General features: G+C 31.3%; 1 long non-coding RNA gene across 1 annotated transcript; it reads right to left on the minus strand.

Annotated features, from left to right (window-relative positions):
* Positions 1–7,512: 7,512 nt before the first annotated feature.
* LOC148596976 (uncharacterized) lies at positions 7,513–23,328 on the minus strand. The gene is made up of 5 exons (XR_015919119.1): positions 23,192–23,328; positions 22,212–22,433; positions 20,751–20,881; positions 19,959–20,016; positions 7,513–9,381 (listed from the first exon to the last, which is right to left on the minus strand). It is a non-coding gene; the product is annotated as an uncharacterized LOC148596976 (long non-coding RNA).
* Positions 23,329–25,091: the final 1,763 nt, after the last annotated feature.

Raw genomic sequence — 25,091 nt, forward strand, 5'->3', positions numbered from 1 at the left:
CTAATTCATACTGTATGTTCTCTTTATAACATATCTACATTGTAATTTGTTAACAGAAATCCCCATTTTTTTAATTTGTTTTATAAATTTGTATATAAATAAATACTTAAAAATATATTTCTAAAAACAACTCCATTTAAAATCCCTATTTCCAATCTTTACACCCAACATCCATTTTCCCAAACAAGTAATTTCTTTTTGTGGAATGGTTAAGTCAATACACCTTATCTGTGTTACGATAAAATTTATAAATATAATGATAATCTTGATTTAAGGTTTTTGTTTTTGTTTTGTTTGTTTTTTTGTTTTCTTTAAATTATAACATGTATTTTTGTTATAATGTTTTCAACTACACTTTCAAAAACAATTAATAACTATGACGCACTTTTTTAATACAATATTTATATTTAGATATGTACTATTTCTGGCTCCGTGAAGCTTCCTTTTTAGCCAAAGTTGTTAAATATCCCAAATCTTGAGTTATTACATGTAGGCAATCAAATGATCGTATAAAATGACCACATATTGAAGAGTGTCTTTGTTTACTTAAAAATAATCAAACACTTAAAAAATTGGCAATGTAATACGGTTAATGCTATAATCATATATCCATGTCTGTATTACAACCAACAGTGTTTGTATTGCGATTTTAGTCTCAGAAAAAAATCTGAATTGTAAAATGAAACGGTAGAAATTTCGTTTTTACCGAGCTGCGTATGTATTCCGACAAGATCGAAGTCATCAAGCATTTAGTAAAAACAAACCTAAGTTTACTTTGTATTGTAGCCAGTTAAAATAAACCTCAAACTGATTTATTCTTCAAGTCCTTTCTCAACTTGAAATTTTACCAATCAAATAACTTTACCATCTGTACGGGAAAAAATGTTCATTATTTATTTTCTTGATCTTAAAATCAAATTGTTGCATGGAGAAATTGGTATTTAAATATTTACATTTTTTTTTGGTATTTTTGGACGGATTATAAGTGCAGTCACAATTATTACACTGACCCAATCCTTGTTGGTAGAGTATAAACAGTGCCTATTGTAGTAAGGAAAGGAAAAGTATCAGTTTTGCTGGCAACACCAATACATTGCTCTACAGTTAATCGTGACGCATCACTGTCCACATTGATGGCAGGAGACATTGACACACTATCCAATGACCGCGACATATTATTACCAACATTGATGGCAGGACACATCAATGCATCGTTCTCCAGCTAGTTAAGAAATTTCATTGTCCACATTGATCTGAATGTAACACTGCCTTAATAGACGTATCGATATCTTGGTTTGATTTCGAAAACACACCACTTTAGCCGACAAACCCAAACATTTTATGATGCCATAAAATATCATAAGAATAGGTATGGTGTATATGTCAAAAAGACGAAACCCCATCGGGATGAAAATGTAAGCCCAAGGCCAAAAGTTTACCAACTCGATCAAAACTAAAGAAAAAAAAACAAAAACAAAAACAAAAAACAAAACAAAAGCAAAAACAAAACAAAAAAAAACCCCAAAAAATCAAACAAACAAACGAAAAACAAAATAGAAACAAAAACACTGCGGTCTAGCTGACCTTATCTCTGTATTAAAAAGTTAGTAGAAATCAGTACGCTTCGTTTTATAAAAAAAGAAGTTTCATCACGTGGTAAAACGGGTTCAAAACATAGTAAAACACGGAAATCATTTATCATCCTATGACAGTAAGTAACGACTTATTATTTTTGAAAATTGTGTGTTATGCTTCGTTTTTTTTTTAAACTAGTAACAGTAACAATGGTTTAAATATCGATAAAGTAATTGGGTTATATGTAATGGAATCTACATTTCATACTTGATTTTCAAAATGTTGGCTCGAGATTCGTTGATAATTCGAATTAATTTAATTAAAATTTTAATTAAAATGGTTAATTAACCACTGATAATTCATCTCCTTGCATTAAACATGGAACTGTAACAGTATAGCTCATTTGAAATACCCTGTTGGAACTTACCGATACTAGATTTGACTTCCTATTTCGATATATATGTATGTGTGTTAAAATGCTTATTGTAAACAATAACTTTTTAAAATTTTTTTATCATGAACTTCCTTTTTTATTTTACTCTAATGTACCAGGTAAGAGATTGCTCGTTGAAACATGTGTACAGAATAGACAAATTTGCAGTAGTTTTATGATTAATTTTGCATTTTCTATTTTTATCAGCTTTTGTATATAGCAATCACCGTTCATAAACCATACACAACATCCAACGTCTTTGCATGTTTTAAAGGACTTTTTGTCATGATATATAGATGTCATTGATGACCCATTGCTAGAGAAGGATATGAAAGGAAAAAAAATGTGTTCTCTCCTTTAACGAAATAATAACCAATTTTTTAATTTACTTTTTTCTTTAACAAAAGTTTCCATGTCCTTTAAACAAAGTGCTGATTTAGCATTTGTATTTAGGCTAGAAAGTCAATTATATGCATACAGAAACAAACTCTCGCAAGCAAACAATTTCAAAGAGCTAATTGCATCAGAACCGATCCTTTTAAGAAAAAGTTAAAAAGCGTCATTATAAAACATTGCTTGGGTTTCCATTGCAATAATTACACGATGCTTTTAAACCACTCTGAAGCTGACGAAATTTGATAACAATTGTGTTTCCAAAAGGAGAACTTAAATGATCGAAATTTAGGAGCAGATATTCCAAGCTAGATCTAATTCATAGATTGGTTTCACTAATTTAGTTTGCTGAGGACCTCAGAAGCCGTACTTTACAGAGGAAAAGAAAATATTTCACAAAAACACAAATGTCATTTTATGACCCCAGTGCAGCAAAACTTATATCGAATACTTAAGTATGAGAAAAGTCCATACTGTTTATGACGTGCTCAGTCTGAAAGACTTTAATTGGAGTTACCATGAAAGTTAGGATTATTCTTGGATTTCAGTGATGTTTTTAACTTGTGTGGCGCTTGAGCCTGGATTTTCATGAACAACAACATCACTGTGATTAATGTGTCAGGTTAAAATATGACAAACAAATAAATTGATGTTCTACCCATCAGCATGTTTTCAACGTCATTTTTATATTGTAACATCGATTATTTTCTTTGTCACAAAAGTAATATTCGATGAAGAGTAGACATTTTTTGTGAAATAGAAATCTTGCAGAAATCTACATAACACTATGACAAACGTATTACATGTAGCTTACTTTAGCCTGACAATGCAACACTGACTTACTGCATATCAACACTAATGAAGACTGTTTACAAACACAAAATACATCTGGAACATATAATGAAGAAAAAAACATACTACAGAGTACATGTAGTTTGTCCTGAAGTTCTGATTTTGTTTGGAATTTGAATCAACTGCTTTTGCTTAAAAAACAATGGACATTAAAAACCAGACCTACTATTCTTTTTTTAACAGTAAGCCAATTATTTGGTGCTCTATGTAGATTCACAAAGAAAATAGATATTAACATCTTCCATGGGGAGGTGTTTTTTGGTTACACTACACTGCTGCTGTACAAACTAAGCGACAGTTTGAGAATCTGAAAACAAAAAACAAAAACAAAAACAAAAACAAAAACAAAACAAAACAAAAAACAAAAAAACCCCAAAAAAAACCCCAAAAAAAACCAGACAAACAAACAAACAAAGAATAAAAACCAATATAATTTCAAGATAGAACAGCAATAACGTCACTTCAGGAATAAGACCTAATTCGAAAAAAATGCAAACAATAAATTCATATTTCATGTGTCAAGACTGTGCATGTAATATCGTAATTGTTCAGTGCATTGTGTGCAGTTGTTAAATTGTGATGTTCTTTGGCATTCTTTATCATACATCAAAATAATGATAATTAAGGTTGTTATTTTTATAATCCACTTTAAATGGGATGATATAGTTATTGATAAAATGATCAGCTGCTAACTGAATTATTAATGCTCAATGCAATTACAGAAAAAAAAATTAACATTGCATTTAACAAAGCATACAGATGAACCAAGATGTGTATTCAGTTAAGGTTAGTTATACCAAAGGGTTGAAAGTGCCGTCTAAGCTTATAACGCATGCGTTAATAGATGCATCTATTATAAAACTCCCAAAGTAAGATTTTATTCCAGAACTCAGGACGCCTTTCCTTCCGGATCATCTGATGTCAGTCCTGGTTTTTCTGTCATATAGTAAGTGCTTAAGATTTTTTTGTAATTACATCTTGTTTTCCTCAAATTTTAAGACGCAGTCCATGCAAAAACCAATCAGCTGGTGATATATGACCAAATCTGTTTTCAAAACATTGTCATCTATTTCAAATTGCAAATGCATCTTTTCGCAAATTGAAGTTAAATGTAAATTTTAGATTAACTTCAACGATTAAAAAAAAAAAATACATTGAAGTTCATTGAAAAGGGGAAAAACACTTTATTTCGTGCACATTTTGGTTGATTTTAACTTACAATATTTTTCTGTTTGTTTTCCCCATTGTTGATTCAAAAAAACTTTATATAATTTGACTAATATTTAATATTAACATTAAGAGTTAATCAAGACTCTAGCGGAAACTAAAGGAATGTAATCCAGGGACAAAGACCAGACATGGAAAAAAGACAATTAAAAACAAGAACACAAACAAAAAACTAAAATACTACATACACAGTAGCAAATGTAACTGTGCAACTTGGTCTTCACTAGAAACTGGGAGTATGGACCAAGTGCATCGATAGGTTAAGCGTCGTTTGCTTTTCTAGACACATCGGAACAAAATATTCATTGCAAAAAAAATTTGTTGTGCGGTCATATCATATGGATTGCCTAATGTTTACATGGCCTATTTTAAATGAACACTGTTCATATCGGTAGGCTACATAGAGTATGTGAATCTCCTTTGTAAAATTGTCAATTAAAACTGAAAATAATCCAGGAGGCTTCCGGTCAAACTATTGAAAAACAGATGATGATGGATTTGCATTTTGATTGTCCGTAATGTACTGCTTAGTAATGAAAAAGAAATCTGTCTGCACATCATGTGGCAATTTTAAAAATCGCAACTGTCATATTTTGTTAGCCATTTTACAAGCCAGAATTATTGATAAAGACGGAGTACAAAATATAAATATTCTTGTTCTACACTTTCAAATACAATCTTTGAATTCATACATTCTAACAAATTCTAAGTTTTACACAAAACTTACATCATATTAAAAGTTGTATGTACGAAATAAAAAGAAGATGTAAATTGATTCGGAATAATGAAGGGCATTGTACGGTGAGGCACCTTTTTGCCCTCCCCCTTATTTCAGAAAAACATACCAATTAAAAGAAGAAAAAGAAGGCCAAACATCTCAATTTTGTCATATGCCTAGTATTTTAAGTTTCACTTAAGTCCATCTTGTAAGACGTCAAAACACCTTAGAAACGGAAAATGAGGGGAAAAATGCGGTTTTCGTCAAAAACTTCTTTTTTTTAATACCTCCGCCAACGTGACCCACAGAAAACAAAATTTCTTTGGGCACTTCTCGTAACGCAGAATTATATTCAAAATACTTTATCGTGGCTCACATTGGCGGAGATCCTCAAAAGTTGAAAAATCGCAGCTGAAAAATGGACTTCCTTTGATATCACTGTAATAACGGAACGTACCCGGTGACGGGGCGGCACTTTTCCGAAGCGATGTCAACATGTACGTCTGATTAGTAAGTGGCTAATTAAAATATTAACTGTTTAAGGATTTTCACCACCAGAATCGCTTTTTATTTAATGGAATCCATAATCTGGTAGTTTTTTAGCATGATATATTTAAACGCGACATAGAAATGGTCAAAGGATATTTTTTACGGGGAATAAATGTGGTGAAAAATCATGGTCTTCCGTTTTTATATCTTTTTAGACATACCAATGCTAGAGATATGCAATCGCTTGAAACAGAGAGTGATGGACATTTTTATCATCAAAATACATTAAAGCGATTGACCGATACTTGTTATGTATCAACATCAATGAGGTTTTAAAATGGCCATTTGATAAAACATGCACATTTTGTCGGAAAAAAATATCACAATAATGGTTCGTTCCTATGATAATTAGAGGTTGCTATGTAATTTTTTTGGTAACCATGGAACACCTTGTTCATAGAAATAGTGTTTTGACAAAGTAATTAGGAGCTTATACTATTTTACTGATGTAATAAAAATATATTGTTTAACACTCAATAAAAATATATTTAAAAAAAGCATGAAAGAAATGATTGCTGGTTGCCATGAACATGAATGGTTGCTATGCGAAAAAGAAACGAGTTTGATATTATCCAATATCTAAAATCAAGAAGGATTTTTCTGAAGTATCATGGTATACATTAAAATCCGTTGCTAGGCAACTAAAGATTTTCATAAACAAGAAGAAATTGTCATTTTGTAGGGCTACTATACCTTGACTTTAATATGGAAAGTATAAAGTTATTTGAAGAGGGGACCAAAAATGGCCCTTATTGTACCTTCTCTTTTACTCAACCATTACATTTACGTCCCATTAACACAATAGCCCACTTAGTCCCCATTGCTTTCATTCAATTTCACACTGAGTCCTACTTTTTTTCTAAATTTATTGCCTTATAATTTTAAATCCCTTTTGCAAGATTCTTTAACATTTGAATGTATTCTTTTAATAAGGATTATTTATTCGATGTCCCCATCCTCCGCATTTAAAAGTGACATCCTGCAACTGGAATTTTTATCCTCTATTTCCAACTCCTTCTATCTAACATTTCCCAAATACCATATATTTGAATAATTACCCGAAACAAATTCTGTAGGAGAATACAGCGTACCATTATTTTATCATCAAGACGCATGCAAAAGGCATCTGTTTTGATAACCTGATTGTCTTGTAATGCTTGCTTCATCTGATGAAATGGATTGTTTAAATATATATGGAGACAAGATTGTATTTTTGTGACCGACAAAGCGAAACGAAACTTTTTATGAGCAACTCGGCGGGTGTTTCTAGAAAAGCAGAGGACGCTTACCCTACCGGTGCATCTGGTCCATGCTCCCAGTTTTTAGTGGAGTCCGAGTTGCTCATTCACTTTTGTTACTTTGTATGAATGATTTTAGTTACTTCGTGTTCTTTGTTGTGTATGTCGGTTTCCCACGTCTTGTCTTTGTCCCTGGATTACATTCATTTGATTACCGCTATAACCTTGGTTCCCTTGATTACTCTTTCACACTTGATTGTGATGATACATTGGCCACAATGATAGGTCATGATCAGTTGTACCATATTCAAACATTTGAATAATCAGAAAACAACCTGGAAGTGCGAAAAAGACCAGCTTTTCTCATGCAAGCCTGGAAATTTTCAGATACTCTTGGTATAATAGTTATCTAAAGAACTAATAAATATACCCTCGGGTGACCCAGATCTTAGATATTGTATTCTTAAAAAAAGCATTAAATGTGAATTATCGCTTCTAATAGGCCAGAAAATAATGAAACTAAAACATTAATTCTGAAAATAGTGATGATGACGCTAAATCATTTTGTAATGCATGCACAACTCATTTATTATTTCGGAAAAACAGAAAACTGTAGAATTTGTACTTGTTTAATGGTTCTTGTCTCTATTTCGAAAAAAAAAAAAAAACAAAAACAAAACAAAACAAAAAAAAAGAACAATTACATTGCCAATAGTAAATTGTTACACTTTTTGTCGTTAAAAAATAAAACGTCAATACCAAAAACAGCTACTAACTATTAAAATCTATTTTAGAGTCTTAGAAGTACAATAAATCTAAAAGGATAATCACCTTAGGTATCAAATCTAAGTGTTGCATTATGATATAGTTTTGATCTAAATATCAACATATCATTATTATGTAACTGTGTTATTTTAAGCACAACTTAACCACGTTGCACGTGTTTATATCGCCCCCAAAGTAAAATAGCTAAAACATCATAACATGATGAAGTTTAAATTAGTTAATCTACAAAACGTATGTTTTTGTTATCACTCTTTTTGCTATATTTTTAGAATTTTCGATGATTTACCATTATGACTGTTTCTATTTCAATTGTACACTAAAACTAAGAAACCTGATATGTCACACTTATTCTGCCTTCTTGTATGCTTCTCGTTTGGCAGGGGAATAGCATTTGCTACGGCTATGACAATACCTAATATCATTGTCAAAAATAAAAAAAATAAACAGGTATAAAATGGTAGATTTATAAACTTCATTTTTATAGGCTGTAATTAATTTTACGAAAAGGCATACTTGTACCCTATTTGAGGTTTATTTAAGTAGGTTACATATGAGAGAATAACATTGTTCAAAATTATGGGGCCGTGCGTATCGTACACGATATAGGTGAGGACTATTATTGTATCTGTATGCAGTATTTCAGAGAAGTGAAAAAAAATTGTTTAAAGTAATTTCGATAACATAAGAAAATGTGAATAAGTCCTGTATGAATCAATTTTAAATGTTGAAATGTCCTTTATATGATTTTAGGGGTTTTAAGCGATATAATCACAGTTGCCTTGTTTAAAATACATGAATTACTCAACCTTCTGTAATATTTGAAATCATTTTGAATTAAAATAAATATGAAAACATCACTTTCCATTTGTTTCACCATTCATACTTTTATAAAACATATTCAGCATCTACTTGATGTAAAGGTTTAGTATCTTTGTGGCTTTTGGTCGAATGACATGCATTATTTCACCCTTGTTCGAGATATGATTTCGTTTACTTTCTGGTTAGTATGCGAACATTTTCGTATATTAGCTTGTTTGCAAAAATCACAGGCAATCCGTGGTTTTAGTTTTAATTTTCGTTTTATTTGTCAATTATAAAATCAGCCCGCTATCGGCTAATTTTATGTTCATAATCTGAATAAAATATATGTAAGAATCTTTGACCTTTACCTGATAAGATTAAAACCTGAGTTTGCTCAGTACATATACCATTATAAATTTATCGAAAAACTTTGGCATTTGTCTTGAAACAGATCCGTATTCATAAACTCTTTGATTAATACCTTTGCTTTTGCTTTAATTTGGTGATTTGTACATTTCAGTTCAGTTATGCATTACATATTCACATCATTTGCTGTTTGTATCGTAAATGTGAGGCTGTGTTTTATTTATGGAATACATATAATTAATATATTTCTATACAATTGTTCATGTAAGAAAATTCCTAAAAGCTGGGTCTGATATAAACTTTGATTAAATTATACATTTTTATACTGTCTATTCAAACGATTAGCGTATATAAACATAGTTGATCATCAGCCGACATGGTAGTTACTACTTTGTGCTGTAAATGTTTGGCAAAATAAAATGTTCTCCCGTAATCAGGTCAGTCTACAAAACAAAATATCATTATTAAGTCTTCATTGCCAAAACATAGGGAATCAGAAAAGACATAAAGTTGTAAATATGTATATTAAGTGCAAAGTGCAAAATGCGCACTAAAATGCCATACATATAGAAAAAAACTATGCTGTACATAAGCCTTTATAAAGCAAGAGTAAATTTGTTGCGACCAAGCATTTCATTATATTTACAATTCCTAGTATGAGTCATCCAGTTTTTCCATTGTCGAAAAATCAATTGCGGGAATGTGATATTAACAGGCTGTTCAAATAAATCAGACCTTGAGCATACCAGGGAATAATAAAAAGAAACAATATTTTCATTTTTGTTGCATGCATGATGATGTCATAAGTGTTTAAGATTACGTTTGTCTTGTTTCAGACAAAATGTGTCCTGTGGATTTGTCTATTTCGCACCACCGTAGGATTTTAACATTAGACAATTCAGTTTTATTTAATTTCAATTATTTTAATTTTAGCAATTTTTTCCATAAACATGGGAGGGGAAAGTGATTTCTTTGTTTTAATTTCAAAATCGACCATCTTCACATAAATATGGTGCTAATTGTTCATTCAAATCTCCAGTCACATTACAGATTGCTCTAGACATTTAAACTACCTACTTGAAAATTGATAAGCCAACAAAGACAATTATCTTATTTATTGATTTTTAATTAGCCATACCATTTCCAACTCTTTATGGACAAGATCATTATAATGACGCATAAAGTTTTTTTTATAGATACTGTTTTGTTTTATGCTTATTCCCAGTGTTCCTAGAAATTATAAACTTATCAATTTTATTAAAAAAAACAAAAAACAAAAAAACAAAAAACAAAAACAAAAAAACAAAATATATTCACTTTTAAATGACAAATACATGTACTTTTAATATAGGGGTGTTGAATTTATAGCGCATGTTCAGATAAAAAAAACTCGTATAAATGTGAATAGAACGTAATATACCTAGGTGATTGGAGTGTAAATAAATGAACAGTCTCCGCCTAGTTTTTCCTAATTTTGCAGATGCCGACTCAAAACACTAGGATAACCACCGTACCTAATATTTGCTTTGAGATTTATGTGAAGCATTTAACAGAATGAATAGGAAAAAAATGTGATTTTTGTTCAGTTAACCACGTATTATTTTTCTTTTTCTAAACTTACAAGATAGGAACAAAACAATTACATTTTTTTTTCATTGAACCACGTTTTTCTTCTGAACAGCCTTTAATTAAGAAAACATTGTTCTTAAGTTACACCATTGGTCAGTTGAAAAAAAAATGAAATTATTTCGCGGATAAATATAACAAGAATGGAAATGCTGATTATGTAAAAGAGACAGCAATCCCAACAGAATGAAAAACACCAGCTAAAAGCCAGCCATTGGTATTGAACGACGGGAAAGCGATTACACTGCAGTGCTGGCCCACAATACAACATTTAACAAGGGTACAGCGAAGACGTTGTCCCTTTATACTCCTACAATATAAAAATAACCTCAATGTGAAAACCAAACAATACATATAGAGGCTAGAAAACCTGAATCGGGATAAGCAAAAAACAATATTTTGGGGTTAAAGAACCATCCCCCTTGAAATCAAGCCATAGTGTTACACAATTAAACACACCTAAAACTTTTTTTGAAAAGGTCCCATGTGAAAACAGACATAAAGAAATTGATTATACATTACACAAATGAACAAACAAGAGACTACTAGCAGCTAACATAAAAACCATCTCTAGACTTGTTTAAACACTTTATGAGCAACTCGGAGGGTGTTTTTAGAAAAACAGAGGACGCTTATCCTACCGGTGCACCTGGTCCATGCAGTTTTTAGTGGAGTCCGAGTTGTTCATTTTCTTTCGTTACTTTGTATGTATGATTTTTAGTTACTTTATGTTCTTTGTTGTGTATGTCTGTTTTCAATGTCTGGTCTTTGTCCCTGAATTACGCTAGAACTGTAACAAATAGGCTTCTGGAACAGGGTTATGTTGCTACAAGATTGAAGTCATCACTACAGAAGTTTTATGGTCGGCATCATGAACTCGTGGATCGTTATGATGAATCCATCAGCACCATGAAAACTGATTTATTCAACGGGTCATAGTTGACCTTTCCTCGTTTGTCTACCCCGGACTTGACTTTTTATTAGCAACTCAACGGGTGTTTCTAGAAACACAGAGGACGCGTACCCTACCGGTGCACCTGGTCCATGCTCCCAGTTTTTACTTGAGTCCGGGTTGCTCATTTACTTTTGTTACTTTGTATGTATGATTTTAGTTACTTTATGTTCTTTGTTGTGTATATCTGTTTTCCATGTCTGGTCTTTGTCCCTGGATTACATTATTTTGATTACCGCTATAACCTTGGTTCCCTTGATTACTCTTTCAGAAATATGTCCTCATTCCATGTTATATCAATCCCAATTCTTCCCATGAAGGGTGGAGAACCACTTTACATAATAAGTCATACGATAAGATTGCAATCCTAGGCATTTCGAAGTCTGCTTTTAAATATAGTTCGTAAATTTCTATGTTAAGACAATGTTAATACAAAAACGTTATCTTTAACGATTTGAAAACTATTGTGACGTAGTTTTAGTTAGATGACAAAATGTACAGGTATCATCATGGTATCAAAGATATTTCTCAAAAATATATATTTAAGACTATTTTGATAACATAATTTGAACTATCAATAGACTAATTAGAGTAATATGCACAATTATTTAAATAGATATAGTATTGAATAAATGAATAAATGTTTGAACGTTAGACAGTGTAAATATAACTTACGCATACCTGAATGATAAACTTTCAGAGTTCGTTTAATTTTCACAGGAGCAAGATTGAGTCTTTTACACTCCTAACGAGAAAATGCACCAATTCGATGGTCTTTGGGTAGCGTGTTCGCCTTGTCTGTGACCAGTCGTGGATACGATGGGGGGAGGGGGGGGGGAGTCATACCAAAGACTTTTAAATTGGAAGTAAATACTTCTCTGCAAAACAGACGGTATTGAGTGCTAAAGATTGATAACAAGTTGGCTTATTCGTGTTATGAAAAGTAACAGTGTTTAATGCGTATTTCTTAATTGAATTATCTTAAGCACAATCGGTGTTCTGTTTTAAAACAACAAAGATTTCATACGATTTTCAGATCGTTCATACGAGAAATAGGAAAACATATGAGTCATTGTGCTTGTTTTTGAGATATTGAGGATGTGAAGATACGCTTGTCCCTTAGATGGATTGCAGAATAAGAGTTTGTAGCGATGTATTTTTTTCCTTGTATGATAGAAGTATTCTTAAATGTTAAACTTCCGTATCAATATCATGTGATTATTTTTTTAACATCATAATAATGAAAAAATAGGAATTTCTGTAAATTCTATAGGGTATATTTTTATTTTAGGATGTTCGTCTCAAAGGTGCGTAAAGGTAATATATCTTTCTCATTTTTACTTTCATAAATTAACAAGAAATTTGATCATACGCAAAAATGTTTTTTTATGTTATATCCATTCTTTATATTAATTTTTCCTATGTTATACATGAACTTTGATTTCTATAATTTGCTTTTGTTTTTATTGTTTTATTTCTATCGTTGGTTTGATTACCCTACTTTATAATATTGTAACAACATCAACATTGTGTTCAAGTTTTGCCTTGTGAGGCCTCAACAAAAAAAAAATACACCATATTTAAGCGTAAGCTGACATTCTTTCTTTACTCACTTTATAAACACATTTGCTTAGATGTCGGAATTTGTTGAAGTCCTTAAAATTCATAATTTTGTCGTATAGATATTGCATAAACATGAATAAAATGTTTCTAACATTGTACTGTATTACATGAACCTTCTTAAAAAGTGAATTACTATGTAAAACAAGGCAATGTTATCAGTAAATCACACGTTAAAGCTGATTATAATGGCATTCATTTCGTATTAATTATTTCCATCGTTGTTTATTTATACATGTATGTACCGCCAATTAAGTTTTGATACGTAATAACAGTGCAAAACGAAAGCTGGGTGCGTTTTGGTAAATAATGAGTTCGTGTACTTTAACATCTGAAACTGTAAAACAGACACTTAAATGCGTAATTGTGTAACCTTACAGACACATATAGTCACAGGTGGCGGAAAGTGGAAAATTAATTTGAAGCAGATGGCAAAGTATTTTTGTTTAAACAGTTCTAGATTTTAAAGTGGGTCCGGGATAATTCGTTTTAAGATGATGAGTATTTTCTTTATTTTTTTTTTGCAAATTGCAAATAGATGATAGGAACAAGAACATTAAGATCTGAAAATAGAAAAGTAATTTCTACCTCTTTGTTTGCCATCATATATCAATACCACATGAATCATAAGTTAGTGATTTAATATAAAAAAAAAATTGAGTTCCCAATTTGGAAGTTCAATGAAGTACAATACTCACAAAATGTAGTGGATCGTTAATTTCTGGTAATATTTTCACAAGTTTATATCATTTTCGTACAACCTTCATTGTTTCATGAAATTTGGTGTAATAATTTCCAAGTATTAACATATGTACGACGAACAGACACACAGATAGACATCGAGATCAACAGGGCAAAATCAATATATTTCTAAACCAATGTGTTGAGAAATATAACTTTACAAGTTTAAGATAACTGGTGTTCAAAGAAGACAAACAGGACTACTACTATTTGAGACTTTTTGTCTGATTAGTGTAAATTGAATTATAACCGAATTTATAACAGACTTAATAATGCAAAATATGTTTGTGATTATTATTATTATTTTTTTAGCTTATTGGTCATAATAGTGGGTTTATTAACCAAAACGTGTTACCAGAGTACTTAATTTGAAATTTAAAAAAAAGTCGCCGTTATAACAATCGAATGAAACTAGCTACAAAACACAGTTGAACACATCCTAAAACAGAAAGAAATACACCAATTGGTAATTATTTTCAGGAATACAACAACTCATCTCTGAGACATAATTGAGCATGTTAATATATAAAAACCTGTTATTTAAATGTCAGGAGCTATCAAGTTCAGGCACTGTCAATGTTAAAACAAATGGTACACAGAAACCCATACTGGACAATGAAGCAGAAGAAACCCGTACTGGACAAATGAAGCAGAAGAAACCCGTACTGGATAAATGATGCTTCTTCAGTCAACATAATCTTACGTAACTTAAGGCCTTTCTGCAAGCGGATCTGTTCTTTGAGGAAAACCATGCATACACTGAGCATCCTTTTAAATCACTAGATATCTTTGAGAGCCAAACTTATTCTGAATTATATCTCTATAATCAATTAGGTATAATGCAGTTGATAATTAGTCAGTCATTGATACACATTTTCAGCGTAATATTTATACATGTATTAGATGAGCATTTTCTTTTTTTAGTCATAATCTACGTACCCCTGTATGAATGGAGCAATTTTAAAGAAATTAAACAAGTATTTGAAACAAAGGTTTATAAAGTCGAGGAAATAGCTGAGTAAAACATAAAATTTGCGTAGAACATAAAACGATTTTATCATTTTTATCTCAAAATCCAAATTTGTTTTTAAAGTTCGTTGAACAAAATTATTGAATTCTTTCACGATAAATATTATCTCCCAATAAATGTATTTGCCTTAGAAATGGAAATTAATTTTTGTAATCACGTAGCACTATAATTCTTCTTTATAGAAGTTATCCAATGTATGTCATTCAACTTCCAATTTATAGAATAGAATAACTGCAAGTTTTGACATCAAAATAAATTAGATGTTTTTGGAAGTCACAGTGTAATTGCATGTAATTTGCTTCCAATTCCAAATCGATAATTACTGAGGTTGAGTTGTATATGTATGCATGTGTAATTTGTTTTTTCAACATAGAAGTAAGTGAATGGCGGAAATCAGACATGGAACATCCTACTCGCATCAATACCTATTTCTTTTATGTGTTATATCACTATTGACCAGTTCCCATATAAAATGACGGTATTCTGACCAGTACCATTATCCAATAATAGTATCCTGCACTCTATTTTATAAAAACTGTATTAATAAAATCAATTAAAAGCTAACTAATAATTCAAAGACTGTTTTTGCTAAACAATAGAAATTACTGTATTAAATACACTTTTGCTTGATATTTTCGTTTAATTTCATACGGTATAAATGTATTCATAAAAATTAAAGAAATTAGTTCAACCTAAAAGTGAGGCAAATTTTATATTGGGTTTAAAGTTTAAAGTTTTAAAGATGATAAAGAAAACAATACTTCAGACAGTGACTCAATAAGACGTTTCGGTAACCTGAGTCAATAAAGAAATCAACAGGAAGTCTTATGACAAATGGTAAAAGCGTGTAAAGTAAAAACTACCGTGTTAATCAAGAAAATAGAAAAGAAAATACTAAATTTACTATTATTATTATAAAAAATGTTGTAGCAAGTACCGTAGAACATTAAGTTGTTTCGATGACTGGGGACATATGTAGAAGGTGTTTTTATCATATAGTATAGCAGGTAGTTCTAACTTCATACTCTTTTTGACTTTTGGCAGTTGATAAGACTCTCCACAGGTGATTCAAAAATCAAAGTATGTGCCTCCCTTAATTAAACAAATAATTTCGATGATGCTTCGTTTATCAGAATCAAATAATAGTCTTCTGAATCAAAATGTAATTTAAGTGTCAACCCGAAAAAAAATATATTCAACAATGCTCAATCAAAATGTTGGTGGAATGATTTGTTTGCATTTGTGTCTCACAAAACAAAATAAAAATTGTAATATGAGCAGAGATGAATTTATTACTTTGCATTGTAAACAGTTTCTTTAACAGCAGTGGTTTATGCAAATAAGCATTTTTTTTATTTTTATAAGAAAAACTACAAGAACTTTTTATATCTACGATATCTTTATCAAAATCAAGGTTTACCATATTATAGGGAATAAGTTATGTGATTTTCTCATTAAACAGACAAGAAAATTTCTATTTTTAGCTGTTCAAGATATACACCTGAACAATTGCAATATAGAGAAATCCCAGGTATCCGAATGTAAGATTTATTCGTCTTTTAATGGAGCTGCGTCAAATTTTAGAACTATTTTACCCAAGGGTCTCTGACATTTACCAATCTTGTATGAGAAAAGCAGGTTTTTTTATATTTTTCTCACTTCGAGTTTTTTTGATAAAATACTTGAGTTGGCCTGTATTTAACAGTTGATCGTGACGTCACAATATGCGTTTGAACAATCTTTTGTAATTTAATTATATATGAAGAATCTCGATGGTTGATTATGTCTTATAGTGAGTTTATGTTTTGAAGGGACCCATATTTCTCACCTGATAGTGAAATAAAACGGGCCGCAAATACGCCAGAAAAAAAAAATGAGACTAAAACTTCAATTCTGAACAAAGTGTTGAAGAAGCTAAATCATTTTGTAATACATGCACAAGACATTTGTTCTTTGGAAAAAGCGGAAAACGGCAGACTTTTTACTTGCTTAATGGTCCTTGTCGCTATTTTAGGCAAATTGTTAAATTAATGATATTGCCAATAGTAGATTGTTACAGGAGGAGGTAGATAACCCATGTCGGGGCCGCAAAGACAGTAGAAGTGAGGGCTGAATATTTTTGGACACAATTTGTTCTGGTATAATTGACAGGTCCTGGTACGAGTTATCCAGTTTTTATATTGTCGAAACGTCAATTGCGAATATGTGATATTAACAGGCTGTTCCATTAAATCAGATCATGAGCATAACAGGAAATAATGACGAGAAACTATATTTTCATTTTTGTTGCATGTATTAGTACGTGGGATAAGATAATCCCCCGTGCATCCAACTCATCAACCAAAATATGATTTTCAGATACCCTTATACCTTCCATTTACAAATATTTTTGTCGCCAAAAAATTAACTGAAGCACTTTTGTATGTTTTGGCTACTTTTTATACCTCATTGAAGCTTAAATAATTTTTTATTTTTTTTTATTCTACGAACTTCTTCTTTCTTCAGAAAGAAGTAAACTGGCATAGGCTCAATATCTCAGCTTTAAAATGGTACCAAGAAAGTTGCTAACGGTTTTGGGGTAAAAAAAATATGAACCCTTACCCGGCCGAAATATCGTTTAAATCGACATCTTTTTCAATATCAAAACTCAAAGAAAATCAAAGAGTATTAATACTTCAATAAAAAAAAGTCTTATTTGGTATTTTCTGTTTTGTATTTTCATAATTAATACCTCTGGGGTTTTTATGAATTTTGGCGATTTTCGAATCTGAAAGAGTAATCAAGGGAACCAAGGTTATAGCGGTAATCAAAAGAATGTAATCCAGGGACAAAGACCAGACATGGAAAACAGACATACACAACAAGAACACAAAGCAACTAAAATCATACATACAAAGTAACAAAAGTAAATGAGCAACTTGGACTCCACTAAAAACTGGATTTTCGATATCTCGGTCAAAAGTCATATTTATTTGACTCTGCAAGTTATTACTCGACTAAAAAGTCTCAAAGTTTGTATCATTCGATATATAATCTAATTTCTTACGTTAATAAACCACGAAAAACTCATTTTCAAGAAAAAATTTTTTTCAAAAATGTTACATATATTACCCATACCCCTAGAAAACTGGTCTCAGTGTAAAACATAATTCTCATTCATAGCATACTGACATTACAAAAGTCATATTTTAGGCATTCAGAATTAAGATAATGATAAACCCAACATATCTGATCAATTCAGGAGCTTACATTTTCCTTTTGGGGTGACAATTACTATAAAATCGGAAAAATGGGAATTTTCAGAATTTAAGAATTTTCTTCTATAACACCCGATATTGTCTTTTTTTTCAGAATATCGTATTTTAAATAATGTTTTGTGTGATACGGTACAATAATATATTGTCTTAAGCTCAAATTGAGCCCAAGTAACGAATATTGGAGCTTTTCCAAGTCTAGTTATGTGAAAAATTGCCACCTCTACCCATGATAAAAAATGCCTCAACATGAACTAAAATGTTAATTTATGGCATATAAAAGGTGCACAATAGACATATCTTTTCATTTTGGGCGCATTTTCTTCTTTTATGTTTCAATGTGACAATAATGAGTTTCATAAAAGGGGGGATTTTCGGAATTTCACATTTTCTTCTATTTGCCTATAATCAGCAATTTCTTTCAAATAACGTACTTCAAATAAGCTTTTTTAAATTCAAATACAATTACATGTATATATTATCTTAGCTTTCTAATGAGCTCAAGTAATAAATATTTGAACTTTTCCAAGTCCAAATATGTGAAAAATTGCCACCCCTACCCATGGAAAAAGTGCCTCAACATGAATGTTAATTTTTAGCATATAATCGATGTAAAATAAAAGTTGTGTTTTAATGTTTTAATTCAACATACATGCTCATTTCAGGCGCGTATTTTTCAATTTCAATGTGACAAAAATGAGTTTTTCATAAAATGGCGATTTTTCGGAATTTCATATTTTCTTCCATACCAAAAGTAATTGGCATATTTCTCTGTCTTGATACCATTGTAAAGCTGAAACATTGGGCCATACTGATACCTAAATGTGTTTAGTTTGTTCACACATGCTATCCCAGAAAGGCGTAGACGCAAAAGCATTTGAGTCATAAAAGTCTTGGCTTTTTGACCCAATGGGGAACAAATATAGTCTTATACTGAATAAGAATCCGAGAATAGTCGTTTGCAACAAATTGATTCGGCAATGGGAAGTATAAAGGTACCTAAAATCACCATGAAGTTGATGAGTGGGGATGCACGGTGGACTCTCCTAGCCCATGGACTATATGATGATGCCAAAAGTTTTTAACATGATATTTATCTTGTTTCAGACAAAAGACAAAACGTTCCTCTGTAGATTTGTCTACTTCTCACCACCGTAGGCTTTTAACATTAGATAATTCAATTTAATTTCAGTTATTTTGTAATACATAGGCAAGTAATTTGTTCTTTCCAAAACGCAGAAAACAATAAAATTGTTACTTGCTTAATGGTCCATGTCGCTATGTCTCTATTTCAGAAAAAAAAATGCAACTAATTACATTTCCAATAGTAGATTGTTACACAAACAGCTAAAAACTTAATGTCGTTAAGAAATAAACAGTTAATACCAACAACAGCTCGTAACTGAAACTATCTGAAAATATATTTCAGAAGTACCATAAAAGTAAGAGGATAATCACCTTAGGTATCAAACCTAAGCGTTGCATTATGATATAGTTTTGATCTAAATATCAACATTTCATTATTATGTAATTGTGTTATTTTAAGCACAACTCAACCACTTGCACAAGTTTATATCCCCAATAGAAAAGAAGCTATCACATCATAACATCATAAAGTTAAAATAAACTAATCCTACAAAACGTTATTTTTGTATTCAATCGTTTGGCCATACGTTTTGTAATCCCGATGATTTACCCTGATACATGTTTCCAATTCCGTTGTGCACTAAGAAAACCTAAAATTTCATACTTATTCCGCCTTGAAAGTTCTGTGTTTGAAAGGGTAATATCACTTACCACGACAGGTACGGCTATGACAATACCAAAAAATAAACATTGGTATGGCATGTGGTACCTATAATTGTTGTAAAAAATAAAATAAAATAAACGGGTATAAAATGGTAGATTTATTTACTCCGTTTTGATAGGCTGTAATAAATCATTTTACAAAAAGCATAATCTAACTACATCTGGGTTTTATTGAGGTAAGTTACAAGTTGGAGAATGTCGAAAATTAGGGGGCCGCTTGGATGGTACAGGAGGGTACTAAATCCTTTTGGACCAAAAAGTTTTTTTTTAATTTGTTTAATGGCGTTTTGAGTAATTTAAATAACAATCTCTGAATAAGACTTGTATAGATCGATGTTGAATTTCGCAATATTCTTAAGTGAATTTAGTGGGGGGGGGGGTCTGACTTAAAATACATGAATTACTCACAAATGATACACAACCTTTTGTAAAATGTGAACTCTTTTTAATCAAACTTAATTATACAAAACCACCATGTCTTTCTGCTTCTTCATTCATACTTTTATAACAAATATTCATCATCTACTTGAAATAAAGGTTTGAAATATGTGTGGCTTTAGTCGGATGTCATGAACTAATTCTCCCTTTAACGAGTTCTATTTTCAATTATTTCCTGGTTAGGACGCAGAAATTTTTGTATTTCAGTTTGTTCTGCCAAATCGCCAGTAATTCTTAGTTTTAATTTCCGTGGTATTTGACAATTTTAAAATCAATCCGCTTCAAGCTAATTTCATCTTCAAAACTTGAAAAAAAATATCATTTAAGAAGCATGACCTTTACCTGATAAGATTGAAACCTGGGATTACTGAATACAGACATCTATGCCATTATATATTCATCGAACAACTTCGTTATTTGACTTGAAAAAAATATACTCAATGTCAGGAAAAGTCACACCAGTACATACTTATCTGCAAAACATATGGTTATAGTGAAGTGCAGTGATTACAGGTTGGCTGGAAGTCTTAAACATTTAACTACTTCAAGACCTGCTCGTGTTATAATAAGTAATAGCGTTTAATGCGCATTTCTTAATTGAATTACTATAAAGACAATCACTGTTCTGTTTTACTTAACATAGATTTCTAAGGGTTAATAAATCGTTTAAGATACCCTATACTAGAACAAAAGAAAAAGAAAATAAGGGTCATTGTGTTTGTTTTTGAGATATAAAGGAGATAAAAAATATAGATGGTATTGAACAATTCAAATTGAAGGCGATAACTCTGTAAATGTCACTGAAATGCATTGAAGACCATGGATTATCGATGTAAATTATTTCCTAAGAACATAATAATTTTACATTTCATAATATACACCCAGAAAACAACTTAATTACAAAAATAAAAATGTGTAGCCTTCTTTTTATCACAAATTACATATTTGCGTGGATCGTTATGGTGTATCCATCAGCACCATGAGAACTGATTTATTCAACGGGTCATAGTTTTCCTTCCCTCGTTTGTCTACCCTGGACTTGACTTTTTATGAGCAACTCGGCGGGTGTTTCTAGAAAAGCAGAGGACGCTTACGCTACCGGTGCACCTGGTCCATGCTCCCAGTTTTTAGTGGAGTCCGAGTTGCTCATTTACTTTTGTTACTTTGTATGTATGATTTTAGTTACTTTATGTTCTTTGTTGTGTATGTCTTTTTTCCATGTCTGGTCTTTGACCCTGGATTACATTCTTTTGATTTTCCAGAAACCCCCGCCGAGTTGCTCATAAAAAGTCAAGTCCGGGGTAGACAAACGAGTAAAGGAAAACTTATTAACCAACGTGAAAGGACAAGAAACCGCAAACAATTAAATACTTATAACAACAGCAAGAAGATATGAGGCATACATAAAAACATACATAAGCCGATTTTTTTTCCTTTACTTACATGATCAGCACATTTACCTTAGTTTCGGACATGTTTAAATCATTTATATTTATAATTTTGTTGAATAGATATTGAGTAAACATGAATTAAAAAGATTTCTCTTGTTGTGCTGTATTACATGAATCATTCACAAGTGAGTTATCATATAAAAATAGGCAATTTTATCAGTAAATCACACGTATTAGCTGAGTGTAGAGGCATCCTTTTCGAATTAATTACTTCTATTTTTTTCCACATGTATCCCTTATTGAGCTATGTATCGAAATAACTATGCAACTCTAAAGATGAATGCGTTTGGTAAATGTTAAGTTCGTGTATTACAATATGTATATCATCTGAAACCGTAAAACAGATACTTACATCCATAATTGTGTAAACTTACAGACAAGTATAACCACAGGTGGTGGAAAGATGAACATGAATTTGAAGCAGATGTGTTTCCCAGCACAAAATTCCTTTTGACTTCTGATGTTGTTTAAACCGTTATAGACGTTAAAGTAGGTCTGACATAATTCATTTTAAAATTATGAATATTTATTTTTGCAAATTACAAACAGACGACAGGAACAAGAAAATTAAGATCTGAAAATAGAAAAAAATCATTTCTACCTCTTTGTTAGCCATCATTAAATAATATACCATGAATCATACGTTTGTTATTTGATACAGGAAATTTTCGAGTTGCCAATTTAAACGTTCGATGGAGTATACTACTCGGTGTAATAGTCCAAGTATTTACAAAAATTCGACGAACAGACACAAAAAAACAGACAGATCGACAGAAAGGCGAATAGGGCAAAATCAATATATTTCCCAACCAATTGTTGGGAATATGAATTTGCAAGTTCAAAATATTTAATCGTGCCCATAGAAGATAAGCTGCCCTAATAATAATGGTGAACTGACTTTTTAGTATAATTAGTCTAAATTGAACTATAACCATATCTATTACAGACTTATTAATGTAAATAATATATTTAATTAAGTTATTAGGGATATTATACATTATAGTGCCTTTTATTAACCGAATATTGTCACCATCGTAATTACTAAATTTGAAACAGACTTCCGTAATAACAATCGAATGAAACGAGCTACAAAACACAGTTTGGTACATGCTAAAAAAAAACAAAAAAAAAACAAAAAAACAAAAAAACAAATTACATTAATTGCTTATTGGTTTCATGAATGCGGCAAGTCTGTCCTGTGACATAATTGATCATGCCAATTGCCAATATATTATTACCTGTTATTTAAATGTCATAACATATCAAATTAAGGCACTGCCAATGTTAAAAGAAATGGTCGATCGACATAAATTTACGTATTCTAAGGCTTACCTGCATGCGGATCTGTACTTTTAAGAAACCATGCATTCATCTCTCATATAAATTAAGGACGCAAGAACGAGTTCACTTGTAAAGAGCAAATAACATACATTTACTAGACAACAGTGATTTAATTTGAAGATAAAAACAACTATAACACCAAGAGAATAAAAACGTGATATAAACTGTTATGCACGAAACACCGCCTAGTTTTATAAAGATTGTTTCTCAAGCAACTCATCCGTGGTCGTCAGTTTTTACTGTTCCGACTCATTAAACGCAGTTAAAAAAAAACGCTGTATATGTGGTGGTAATTTGGATTTTGAAGCAAATTAAACGTTCTACAGCCCCTGTACACCCACTTTGTCTATGAAAAGGGTGATTACCCTACCGGAACAACTGCTCTATGCTTTTTAGTGAACTCCGGGTTTTATACTTGTTTCGATAAACGTGTTTTTATGGTAAATCTTTGTTTCCTGCTTTGTGTGTCTATTTTTTATGTCTAGTCGTTATCCTTGGATTATGTATATATCTCACTTTCTCGTCATTGAGTGACCTGCCATTGTACCCTAAATAATCTTTAGCGGAAGTGGAGAAAAGTATAAATTAATGAATTGCTTTTAAATTTGGAAGATCATTTATCTAAAAAAGTTTTCGACATAATATGGGTTATGCTCTTATTGTCTGAGTAATAATATGCCGCGGTTCTTAACCCCGCATGGAAATTGTGAATTAATATTATATACGATGAGGACATAACTGTTTGAAGGTTTTAACTGGTATGGAGCTGGGCTGGCATGTTTTTTGTTCTAAACGTTTGCATCTGTGTTACGTATAATCTGTTTATTTCTGTTTTCACAATAGACTCAGACATTTTTGAACTGTTTTTCAGGTACCTTCTTGTGCAATATGCTCTTCATAGTGGCCACATTTAAAGGAGTATTGCTTTGATAACGCCAAACTACTTAAACCCCTCCGTTTAAAACTTTCATTTTTTTTTTATATTGGTAGAGTATATTGTGGCAACTATTTTTCTGTAAATGTGTATTATGATTTTTCGAAGGCTGCAATGTGGTGCAAGGGATTCATTGCTGCTCATTGATGATCGATGGATGGCCTTAAGCTGACATTTTTCCGTTCCGGTGGTGCTGTTTTCTGTTTGATACATTTGTCATACTCCTTCGTGATTATAGGCAATAAAGGCAAATACAAATGAATTTTATTCTTAGCTTCAAAGAAGTAAACAAATTCTCACTTAGCCAGTGTATAGTCAGTTGAGAAATTAGAACGTTTTCCATCGAACACATGTATGTTAAAATCAATAAATAGTTGTAATTAAACGTAATTGGATTCAGTACCATACACAATCGTTAGAATTATATGTGTGTGTGCATCTGCTACTATCTTCCACATATATTACTGGCGAATTATTACCTGGAATAATTGTACCGAAGGGCTGATGCCTTTTATCCTATCTTAACAAGGAAGGACTAATAGAACTACAAAAAGTCTCAAATAAAACAAAATCACTTATAGTGATGCTTCAATATCACTTTTTCCATTTTGTGATTTAGTTGAAATAGTTTCCAGCAATTTATTTGTTTCCATGGACATTAATGGAACAAATGAAATGTGAAAGTGATTGTGGATGTAGCCAAAGAGCGCGCATACATGATAAGAAGCGAAAAATAAAACATTGTTTTATCTACCTAATGGAATGTTGCTGCGACTTTCGCAACAAAATATATAGAACCTGTTAAAACCCAGCAACATATTTTTTCGTGGCTGAACCTATCAAACTTACATGTCATAACTCATCAACCTAAAATGAACATTAAATATAAAGTCAGTCCCAAGATGGATTGGTGAGATATTGGATAAAAATGAAAATTGACCAAAATTATGATATTAA

The sequence above is a fragment of the Perna viridis genome, chromosome 15 (assembly GCF_037379345.1).
Source record: "Perna viridis isolate PV_CMFRI_1.1 ecotype Kerala chromosome 15, ASM3737934v1, whole genome shotgun sequence".
Taxonomy (NCBI): domain Eukaryota; kingdom Metazoa; phylum Mollusca; class Bivalvia; order Mytilida; family Mytilidae; genus Perna; species Perna viridis.